The 12,358-nt window shown below is 45.4% G+C and overlaps 1 long non-coding RNA gene across 1 annotated transcript; it reads left to right on the plus strand.

Moving 5' to 3' along the window:
• Nucleotides 1–816: 816 nt before the first annotated feature.
• On the plus strand, nt 817–1,539 carry LOC123073852 (uncharacterized). The gene is made up of 3 exons (XR_006435764.1): nt 817–918; nt 1,271–1,330; nt 1,426–1,539. It is a non-coding gene; the product is annotated as an uncharacterized lncRNA (long non-coding RNA).
• Nucleotides 1,540–12,358: the final 10,819 nt, after the last annotated feature.

Here is a 12,358-nt window from a genome sequence, read left to right on the forward strand (position 1 = left end):
TCCTCACCTCACCTCATCTTGTGTTCCCTTTTGGCAGGTCACCACGGTTGTGGATGGGACGACGACGATGGCAGGAGGGGCGAACCTCCATGGGACAGGCCGCCACCATGGAGATGGAGCTCCTTCTCCCCTAACACACAACCTCCCTCCCAGCGCCAAGAGAGGGCCGGCTACCATGACGTGACAACGCCGTCGCAAGCCTCGCAGGGCTGTGCATCTCGTCGTCTGCCACGCCCTACCAGGAGCTCCATCACCCACGCGTCTCCTCTGAGGAGAGGACGGCGGCTTGTGCGCCGACGTGGTTGGCTCTAGCTCCCCGCCGACCTATGACTCCACATGCGTTGCCGTCTTCGACCGCAGGTCCATGTCCTCGATCTGCTTCCTTTGCTTCCCATAGGTTTCCGCGTAGATCTGGCCATTTGATTTGACGTGGATGCGAATTTGGATCTCCATCGTTGTAGGTTTCCCGTAGGTTTCCTGTTCGTACTCGCATTCGAATTAGCATTGAATCCCTTGGTTTATGCAGTTTTGTTGTGGTTGATTAACAGCCCTGTGAAGATAAAATTCAGGACCAACTGTTAGCTTTTTGTGAAGCAAAAACAGTTGGTAAAAAAATCGTAGAAACCCCCAATAAGTCGATTTATAGTTGACAGAAGAAGTATGATTTGGTGTTGGTGTGTGTGAACTTTTGACATTTTGATCTCTGAATGCTAGTTGGATATTTTTCTAGTCTGACATTTTGCTATCTGAATGCTAGTTTGACATTTTGATACCTGAATCCCTTTCTCTTCCCCTCGTCTCTCTTTCGAACCAGGACGTCACCATGGGAGAAGAAGGTGTGATGTGTTGTGCTGCTGCTTGGGAGGGACGCCATGGGCATCCCTACTCTGCTTCTTCTCTTCCCCTAACTCCATCAAGGTGATGGATTGGTACAACGACCTACTCCCCTGCTTCCTATGTTAATTTGGTGTTCGATGTGGATGTGATGTATTTTAGGCATGATTAAATATGTATTTAGGTTCAACTCTGACTGAAACAACTTGTTGCTTCAGTTTCTTGTATGAAGAACAAATATGATGAACACCTTTTCTTTTCCTTTTTGTTCAAGATTCATTTCTAATTCTAAACCAAACTGAAATTGCAAATAGTCTAGAATGAATGAAGCAGAGAGTCCTTCCTTCTTTGGCAGCTGGCACAATTCCTTCTCAAGGTGCTGGTGTTTGTCGACGTGATTGACCTCTATTTTTTTACTATGTGTATCAAGATGCAGCTGCTGAGCATTGATACGTGTTGTTCGGTGTACCTCGACATGATTTCCAGGACATGAAATGTGAGCTATCTAAGCTGCTCCTTTGTTCCTGGACATGATTTATCCTTCGATTTGATCAACATTATCTTTTTATGTCTCTTGTCCATCATGTGCAGCGGCAACACGATTTGCAGAGTACAAGGGTGGGCTCATCGAGGTGTGCGGTGGTAGGCTCGCTCGGCCCCAGCGTCTTGTGTTGAACGGACATGCCGCCTCTTCGGCGTCGGCTAAATGAGAGCCATGGTGAGCTCTCTTCTCCCCGCCTCCGTTTGCTTGCTCTAAGCTCGTGCTTGTGAGAAACTACATGTCACCTCGCTTGAACTCCCTAGCTACACCACACCTTGTTGAATACACTAGTCATGCTCCTGCATACATGTTTTGTTGGACAAAAAACTGTACAATGATCTGCTCCTTGGGATATTAATTCTTATGATATATCTTAATTTATTGTAAAAGTTAAACCCACTACACGTGTTAAGCAGAAAATGTTTTAGTTTGTCATACATAGTTGCCTATGCTTGTTGGTAGCTATTAAGTGTATAATTCATCATGGAAGCATAGGAATGTGATGGACATCATCAGATTACATTTATGTTCTGAACATAAAATATTTAAACTCGGTGTTTAGATTCTGTATCTGTAATCATAAGTTTCACTTGTAGTCTGGTCTTTCTTAGACATATTATTGTTTGAGTTAAGTTCACCAAACAATACTTCAAATTTTAGGAATCAATGATGCCGACCTCATTGCTGGGCACTGTGCTTTTGGTGTATGATATGGCTGGGAGAAAACACACAGTTTCCTGCTGGTTTATTACATATCAGCCAGTACTGTACAGAGTAGTATATAAGGACGTCTTACTGTAGTATGGCTGAGGCAGTGACCAGCTTGGTAGTTAGTACTAGCTGAGAAAATTCATGATGCTGGCTGGGAGCAAAAAGTTTATAGGCTTAGTTGATGTATTGGTTCTGTTGTTGTATGGGGATATATGCATAGATATGTAACATGTGGGTTCCAAGCATGCTTCCGAGAAAAAGTAAAATTATATATACAATTTAAACAGTGTACATCTGTCGTTCTTGTGGAATGCAAGTTATTTTATGTGTGTTTTCTGACTTGTGACTGCTTACTAGATGGATACATGCAGCTAGCTAGCAACCTAGCAGTAATAGTAAGAATACATGTGACTAATTCCCTCCCTATACCTTGTGATTGATTCTAGGTATATACAGATGGCATCTCTGTCTGGCAACATATGCACCTGATTACATTCTAGTGCATACAGTATACTTGAACAGTGTAAACATATAGTATACTTGAATAGTGTAAACATATTCTGATCTGAAATTTGTTTTGAAACTACTGTATTTCGTAGTGATGCATGAGATCTAAGCAGACATATAGACAAAGCAGTTTGAACTATTTCATTTGAGGGTACTGCTTAGTTTCAGTGACATCCTCAGCCACAGAACTGTATCTGATGAAATGACATAGTACTGCATTTGTATGTTAGACTTACAATTAATGTGCTACATTTAGACCGACCTATCACATAAATCTTCTTCATTTGAACTCGAAGTAGATAGTACTAACAGTCAGATTGTCTAACAGTCCATGTCTTTGATGTACACCTGCTCTGCTATTGTTATTCGTTAATATACTGATAAAGATGCAGGCTTACCTTTATTCTAAGGTTTAGATCTTCCACTTCACATTGCTTCATGCCTTTGTAGATTTATTTGTATACGCCTCTACCATGTTGATTTATTTTTGCTTTGTTTGCAATTTCCAACTATGCGTATCTGTTGCAACTTGCAAGATTATATTATTTATGTTCTTGTCTTGTTTCCTTCTTGATTTGTTCATATATGCCTGACCTGTCCTGTTTTCTCAACTATTCCGATTAGGTCTTTGTGAAGACTCCCATCGGGAAGACCATCACACTTGAGGTCGAGTCCTCTAACAGAATTGACAATGTCAAGGCAAAGATCCAGGACAATGAGTGGCCCGTCCGCTGGTGCTGCTGATCCTGCTTGGACGGACATGCTGCCTCTTCCACATCGGCCACAAGACAGCCATGGTGAGCTCTCTCTTGATCCTTCTTGTTCTCTGCTCTCCTTTCCACTGAACTTATTTCAGTTGGCAACTGTATACTGAATTCGAGAGTATGGGTGCTTGCTTGTGAATGGTGATGTTGTTCCCATTAGATTAGTTTAGGTTAATTACAGCCACAAGTATAGTAGCTTCTGTCCAAGTGCTCTTCATCTTGTGTGTCATCTGCAAGGCAATCAAGTTAATTAGATGTTGCTCTTCTCATGTTCTGCTTCATGTAGGCTGCTGGTGGACGTGGTGGTGACCCCTGTTGAAGGAGACGAGGTGGCGCGCCTCCTGTGGGGAGGTAGAGGATGTGAGCTAGGCTGCTGTCTGGTCGAGGAAGAAAGTCGATGTCTTTACTAGCGAAACAAACTGCTGCGGCAGCCATGCTTGTGAGCTTATGATGTGCCTCTAGTTTAGTTTGTCGGTTTCTGTGAACCGTTATCTGTGATGTATGATGTATTGCTGCTGTTAGCTGTAAATGTGTTGTAGGATGAGTTGACTTGATGGTTCGTTTGAGGCTGTCTTGTGAAGGTTACTGTTAGTTAACATGAGTTAAACAAATACATACACTTGCTGTTGTTAGTTGTAAACATGAGTTGACTTGATGGTTCATTTGAGGCTGTCTTGTGAAGGTTACTGCTAGTTAACATGAGTTAAACTATTACATGCACTGGGACCCATTTGACTAGTGGACCCATTTAATAAAAAAGAAAAATGAAATTGTTTAGACAAAAAGGCCACAACCCAACAATAAAAAAGGCTGCAACGTTGGGCTTGACCCATGAAGTCGACCAAAAATAGACAGAAACAAATTAAAAAGGCTGAATTGTTGGGCTCGGCCCATCTAAACCAGCGAAATGGACCGGGCTGATTCTTATCAACGACCTTTTCATTTGGTCGCAATTTTGCAACGTCAGATTGCCACGTCGGATCCGACGTGGCCTGGGAAGAGAGCTAGCGACCAAAATAGAAGGTCATAGAATCAACGACCTTTTTGTTTTGGTGATGGAATTCCACGACCTTCTCACAGAGAAGGACGTTAATTTTAGTTTACGACCGCCAGCTTTTGACCTTCTGTTTTTGGTCACAAAAACGTCGCAAATGAAAAACAATGACATTTCAGTGACCAATAGTGATGGTCGCAAGTTGACATATTTCTTGTAGTGAGGCTCCGGTTTGTAAGAGGATTGTAATAAAGCTTGGCCCAAATTGGCAATGTTTTTACCACGACATATATGTGCCCTGACATGACACCTTGCCACCTTTGATGACTTTCTGGTGAGCTTAGGATTTATGGGGACTTAAAAACCGAGATTCGAAATGTTTGAGGAAGGCCAGGACACCGGTACGGTTGTAATTCATTACCATTCCTAAACATGCACCCAAGGACACATGTATAATTTTTCTAGCCATTTTGGTGAACTGGAGCCTGTATTTGTAGTTCAGATTTGAATTATGGACATTAAATGCCCAGGAAACTCAATTAGTGTATAAAAAGGCCAAACGAAGCCTGAATAAGTTTAAATTTTAGCAAAGATATCCTGCGGTTCCATGTTGCCCGTGGAAGAAAATACAAGGCGAAAAGAGGCAGTTATTACGTTTCGCCCACAAGGGGAACACGTTTCCCTATCATAACCACGACGCTTCTTTGAGAGAAGCTCCCGTTTTGGTAAGAGGTTTGTAATAAAGCTTGGCCCAAATTGGACAATGTTTTTACCACGACATATATGTGCCATGACGTGACACCATGCCACCTTTCATGACTTTCTGGTGAGTTTAGAATTTATGGGGACATAAAAACCGAGTTTCGAAATGTTTGAGTACGAGCCATGACACCCGTACAGTTGTAATTCGTTCCCATTCCTGGCATGGGACCTAAACATGCACCCAAGGACACATGTATAATTTTTCTAGCCATTTTGGTGAACTGGAGCCTGTATTTGTAGTTTAGATTTGAATTATTAACATTAAATGCCTAGGCAACTCAATTAGTGTATAAAAAGGCCAAACGAACCCTGAATAAGTTTAAATTTCAGCACAGATATCCTGTCATTCGACGTTGCCCGTAGAAGAAAATACAAGGTGAAAAGAGGCAGTGATTACGTTTCGCCCACAAGGGGGACACGTTTCCCCATCGGAACCACGAGGCTTCTTTGAGAGAAGCTCCGGTTTGTAAGAGGCTTGTAATAAAACTTGCGCCACAATGGAAGAAAAAAATTCCTCGACATATAAGTGCAATGTCGTGATACCATGGCAGGTTTCACGATTTTCAGCTTAGTTTTGGATTTACGGGGATTTAAAAACCGAGATTCTTCTCACGAAATGTTTTCAAATAGCACACGGTTCACTCATGAAAGCCGATATACAACGAAAACTTCGTGGAAACCATATTTTAAAGTTTCATACAAATCTGAAAAAAATGTGGGATGTTAAGAAGCTGATGTGTTATTGCATCACAAAATTTCAAGTTGAAAAACATTACGAGATGTGAGCTATGAAAAAGATAAATTCCGCCCTGACTACTGACATTACTATTCGGCACTATTCAACACTGATTTTGTCCTTTTGATAGCTCACATCTCTTAATGTTTTTAAACTTGGACTTTTGTGTGCCAATAAAACATCATCCTCTTAACATCCCGCCTTTTTTTGAATTTTTTTTCAAACTTCAAAACATCTTTTTCTCATGGTTTTCACCGGTTTCCACCGAATGTTGGTTTCCTTATGATATTCCCGCACCACCCCCCCACTGCGCGCGCTCTGAGTCCTGCATTCTGACTGGCCAGAACCCAAACCCCACGGATCGTACGTGTGCACCGTTGGATGCTCCCAGATCGAACGGCAATTTTGAGCCCTTTTGACAGCACATGCAGTACATGGGTAAGCACTGTGCGCATGCGTCGTGTAGCTCACGCTTCCTTCTCTACTAGGTTTTCATTTAAAACAAGCTACCATTTCTTGCCACTCCTCTCATCGGTTTCCCGCCTCTTCTCCCAGATATGCATGATGTAGATGTTCGTTTAATTCTTATAGTTCGTCTCATCCAAAATCAATTAGTTTTGTAAAAAACTATTTTAAGATTCATGGAATTGTGCATTGTAAAGGTAAAAACAAAACGTGACAATTCATTTAGAAAAAAAAGGTTTGGGCAATTAAGATATGAAAAATTCTAGAGAACAAAGGAGAAGTGCTTCTGTTTTGAGGTTTTGTGCATTATGCTTAAGTTTAACCATGGAGTCTTCTAGATTGTACATGTGGCAGAATCTGGTGGAATGTAGATGATATCCAACGGCCAGTAGTGCTCGGATTTGCCATCTCTGTACCGTCGGATTGGCTTCATCCAACGAGCAATTTTCATAGTTATTCACCGTCAAATGTCGGTCAACCAAAGCTCGAGCTCATGCGTTGTCAGGATTCCCTCACAGATGCTCGGATTGCTGGGTTCGACCTACATCAAACCCCGCGTACGTATCTCGTCCTTAACTACCTTGCCTTCATGGTTGTTCTCTATATCGAGAGGTAGGCACCACATCTTAATTGTACATTATTCTATGTTGAAAACACACATCACCCCTTCCAAACGTACATCATTTTGGGCCGCATGCAAGAGGTGCTGGTTTTGTGGTCCCTCTCGTGCAATGTTTATGATGGTTCAATCTATTGGCCCAAGCGGTTTATCGACAACAACAACTGTCATTTGACCAAACGAAAGATTCATTGGTCCGTCTTATGGTAGGTCATGGCGACATGCATGTATGACCAAATTATCGATCATTATGTGCATCCGCCCCGCTGACACGAAGTTGGAGGTGGTGGGCCAAGCATCCTAGCTAGGTGGTTGTTAGGGTGCTTTCAGGTTTCTGAGGCTGGTGCCACCAAAGTTATGCATTGTGTATTTAAAGTTTTAAACATCCCCAACATTCGTACATATATTTGGCCACTTCCAGATGGTTCTTGACTTCTGGCCTCTCTCATCGATCTTCAATGACGCGCCCAACTGTGGGCCCACGGGGTCAAAGTTGTGCATTGGAATTTTGAACATCAGATACCACCCTTTTCACTCATATATATTTGGGCCACATGCTGGTGTGGTTGTCTTTTGACCCTCCCTAACGTTATTTTTTGCTGCAAAGACTTTGATGATCCTCAACGGACACGGGGTATAATATCTAAACCGTGTGCGATGTGAATCACCACGACCGCGCAAGCACGAGCGAATTAAGGTGGAGGAACTGGCTCAACCGTGTGCGATGCAACTACGCTGAAATCACCACGACCGCGCAAGCGCGAGCAAAGGGTGGAGGTACTGGCTCAACCGTGTGTGATGCAAGTGCGCTGAAATCACCACGACCGCGCAAGCGCGAGCAAAGGGTGGAGGTACTGGCTTAACTGTGTGCGATGCAAGTGCGCTGTAAAACCACCACCTATGGAAGCTAAAGGCGGGTAAGTTTATTTGGAAATTAGGATGAACCGTGTGCGATAGACCAGCTAGCTAGAAATATAAAAAATAAACTACCTGCCTTGAGCGTTACAAAAATCGGCGGATCCGCGCCCCTTTTCCTTATTGTCATACACGCATATAGTTATTGGACCGTGCGCGATCTTGGGCACTCCAGACCTGCATCAATTCCTTTACCCAAATTTTAGTAGCCGTCGTACTTCAACCGTCGCCCACACTCCTCCAGCACCAACCTTATAGTAAAATTTTAGCAGTCGAGGCATTTGAACCGTCGCCCTCCCTCGTCCACCACCATCTCCAACCACCATTACTATCACCACCCCCTTCCACAGTCCCCCACCCGCCCGCCTCCCCCCTTCGAACCCTAGCTCGCGGCCGCCGCCGGCGCCGCCGCCCACCCTGCCGGTCTGCCCGTTCCTCCTAGCTTAGATAATAAAGTTCAGGTTATCCAGTAATTCCCATATCGTCGCCCCACTCCCCTGAGTTTTTAGATGAGGCCTGCGGTGTCCCTCCCCGCCAGATCCACATCCCCTGCTCCAAAATGTCGCAGCCTAAGCTCGACCACGTATCCCGGGGAGCCCGACGAGCGTTCGGCCAAGAAGAGGTTTATCATGGCCTCTCCGGCGGACGTTCGCGAGGTGGCCGCCGTTCGCCCCGACTTGTCGATCCCGGAGCAACACGTTGCCACGGAAGTCGGCGAAGACGTTGACTACGTTGCCATGCCGAAGGCTTCATGAAAGCAGACTAACGTATTACTATATCTCGGGAAAGCTGGCTACGACATCAAGCTCGTCCACACCGACGGCTTCACGCGGGCAATGTCACAGGTTAAGTGGTACATCCCCAACCCCTCTGGTTCAACCTCCGCCGATCTCCTCCGTGAAGCGGTCAAGGATTTGTGAGCTTTATACACCATCAAGCCCATTTTGTCACTTCTGAAGGACACGTTCTAAGACGGCGGCTTGGGATCCTCAATTGCCAAGTCATATATCATCGACCATGACCACAACCACGAGGAGGGCACCCACGAAGGTTCTTCCAAGGTGAAAAAGCCCATCTGTGACATTAGAGAGCGCACCATGGGTCTGTGCTCTTCCAACTGGAAGGATCCCATCCATGAAATATGAGGCAACATTCTATCAGCAAATATTACCTTTTCTAGCTTGCCAAACTGTACCCTTTGTTGTAGTAGCATTTGCCGTGCGGTGCTTTAACTGTGCCATGTTTAATTATTTCAGTTATGCAAAAATGTATTGGTCAATAGGTCTATGTCATGTTTAAGTATGAATTGTCCACTTTAGTTTCACGATTAGCTATATTTGGTTATTTATAGTGAGTAGATGCCTTGTTTATCTGCATTTGGTTGTTAGGTTGGTTGGAGTGAGCATTTTTTCAGTTATCGAGCAGATGCCGTGTTTATCTATATTTGGTTCTTAGTTTGGTTGCAGTGACTATTTGTCCAGTTATCAAGCAGATGCCTTGTTTATCTGTATTTGGTTGTTAGGTTGCTTTTTTTAGCATTTGTCCAGTTATCAAGCGGATGCCTTGTTTATCTGTATTTGGTTGTTAGGTTGCTTTTTTAGCTTTTGTCCAGTTAACAAGCAGATGCCTTGTTTATCTGTATTTGGTTGTTAGGTTGGTTGCCGTGAGCATTTGTCCAGTTTTCAAGCATATACCATGTTTATCTGTATTTTCTTGTTAGGTTGGTTGGAGTGAGACTCTGTCCAGTTTTCAATGGCTATATTTGGTTGTTACACTGGTCATTTATGCCTTGTTTGTTTCAGTCATTCACAATGTGTGGTTCGTTATGTGCAAGTCGGGACTGTGCCACTCGACTACATCAATACCAGTTTGAACGGCTATATTTGGTTCCAGTTATTCCTGGTGTAGTTAACACAAGCCCTTTATTTCAGTTTTACACATTTATCCCGTGTGATGTTTAAGCATTACCTACATTCTATTCATTTTCAACAATACCAGTTTGAATTGCAATATTTGATGGCTGTTAAGCCTGCTGTCTGTAACATTGCCTTCCATTTTATATCTGCTTTAATAGCATGCTGAACTCAACACATTCAAGCTATCATTTGGAGATGATGTTCTTTACCTTTGCTATATTTGTTTGATGTTAAGATTGCTGTACTTATCATGCCTTTCCACTACTTATGCAGGACAACAATGGGAGTGGCCACCATTTTTCGCCGAGGTTAGCTTCATCCCTCGGCTTGTACTCCCCCTGTCATTCCGTAATGTAGTGCATATAGACTAGGCCTGGCCACTAGTTAGCTTCTAATATTGACTTGTTGCTTGTAGGTACATATGCCATTGGCAAGGATCCATGCATCGACCCTTTTTGCGTATGGGGCAATGAGATATTGATGAACAAGCATCAAGTGAGGAAACTGATAAGGATTATTAGCAAAAAGATACGAATGGTGGCAAGCAAATTATTTGTTTATTCTCTATCCAACACAACAGTGAGCTGTAGGATGGTAACTAGAAACTATGCAGCCTTCTCTTTTTACAGCCCATAATGAGTTGTTAGACAACAATGTCTAAATCTTTTTCGTTCCCACTGGTTCCCGAAGCAGTTCACTCAAGATTACCTCGGAAAGTACATGATTGGTGGACACGCAATGAAGGTTAAAGTATTGTAACACCTTGAGAATCATGCTAAAGTAACCCCCTGTGATTAAGCTAATCATGTTGCTAAACAGGGCTTGATCACATTTGAACCACACCCTTGTCAAACTCCTAGTTCAAATTTCAAACATAATTAAAGTGGAAAATAAAAGTTTTCAAAAATTCGAACAGAAATGTTCAGTGGGTGCCAAATATTACACTGGTAATTATGGTGGAGAAAACACATTTTTATAAAATATCTAAATACTTTTAAATGAAATAAACAGAAAAGGAAATAAACAAATAAAAGAAAAGGCAAAACAAAACAGAAAACAGAACAAAAAAAAAGAACAAAAGCCCCCCCCCCCACTGGACCTGGCCCAACTGGGCCACCCCAGGCCCAGCCGGCCGGCCCAAACCCCCCTCACCTTATCCCCTGCCCCCCACCGACAGCCTCACCACTCGCTCCCCCCCCCCGAAATATCTCACCTCCCTCCCCCCGATCTGGATCGAGGAGGAGGCCGTCGCCGTCGCGCTCGACCCCGCGCCCTCGCCTCGCCGGAGCACTGCCTCGCCGGCCTGCCTCCTCCTCCTCGCCGGCCTGCGCCTCGACACCGCATCGCCGTCGCCCCCGTCTCCCCCTCGACCCCCACTACCGTGACCCTGCATCCCTCGGTGAGGCCACCGGCCTCCGTCGCCCGCCCCTCTCCTCTCGGTCACCGCCGCCCCGCTCGCGCTCCGACGCGCCCAGACGCGCCCCGCCGCGCCTGTCCACGCACGCGCGCCCGCACGGCCTTCGGCCGCGCGCGCCCCGACCGCGCGCCCGCGTCGGCCACGCCCCGCCTGCCCCCCCTCGTCCTCGCGCACCCCGAGCTCCTCCGCCCGCACCGATGGTCCACGCGTGCTCCTGGCACTCCCAGGGCCCCGTAGAGCCCCACGTCTGGCCTTCCCGTGCCTCCCATCGCCGTGCCCGTGCAACCCCGAACTCCGGCCGCCGCTAAGCTCACCGCCGATGCCGTTTCCGGCCATCTCCGAACTAACCACTACCACCATCCGGCGCGGATCGTCTTGGCCGTTCGAACGCGACCAAGCGCGCGTGAAACGGACCCCTGTGGCCGAATTCCGGCCACGGCCGAGGCTCGCCGCCGTGTACGGGCTCGCCGGAGTGCCCTCCCGCCGGCGTCCGATGTGGCACACCTGGGGCCACCCCCTGGGTCACTGCCAGTGGGCCCCCTAGTCACCTGTTGACCAGTTGACCTGGTCAACTGGGCTGACTGGGCAGCCCCAGCCACTGACGTGCGGGCCCCACCACTTAAAATAACTAATTAAAATGATTTTATAATTAAAAGTAATTAGTTTAACTAATTAGTCACTGACATGTGGGACCCAGCTGCTAATTAACCACGTTTAATTAAAATAACCCACTGTTAGCCCTCTCTCTATGACATGTAGGACCCACTGGTCAGTTTGACCTGGTCAGCGAGTCTGTTGACTGCTGACGTCATCAGCACGTCATGCTGACGTCATTTTATTTTTTTCTGTTATTTAAATAATTCCAGAAATTCAAATAAACTTTGAAAATTCACATCTTTTAAACCGTAACTCGGATGAAAATGATTTCTATATGAAAGTTGCTCAGAACGACGAGACGAATCCGAATACGCAGTCCGTTCGTCCACCACACCTCCCTAACCTATCGAACTAGCAACTTTCCCCCTCCGGTCCGTCTGTCCGAAAACGCGAAACATCGGGAATACCTCCCGGATGTTCCCCCCCTTCACCGGTACCACCTACTGTCGCGTTAGGACACCCCTAGCACCGCTCATTGACATGTCACGCATCGTCATGCTTATGTTTGCTTTGTATTTAC

The sequence above is a fragment of the Triticum aestivum genome, chromosome 3D (assembly GCF_018294505.1).
Source record: "Triticum aestivum cultivar Chinese Spring chromosome 3D, IWGSC CS RefSeq v2.1, whole genome shotgun sequence".
In the NCBI taxonomy this organism is placed as follows: Eukaryota; Viridiplantae; Streptophyta; class Magnoliopsida; order Poales; family Poaceae; genus Triticum; species Triticum aestivum.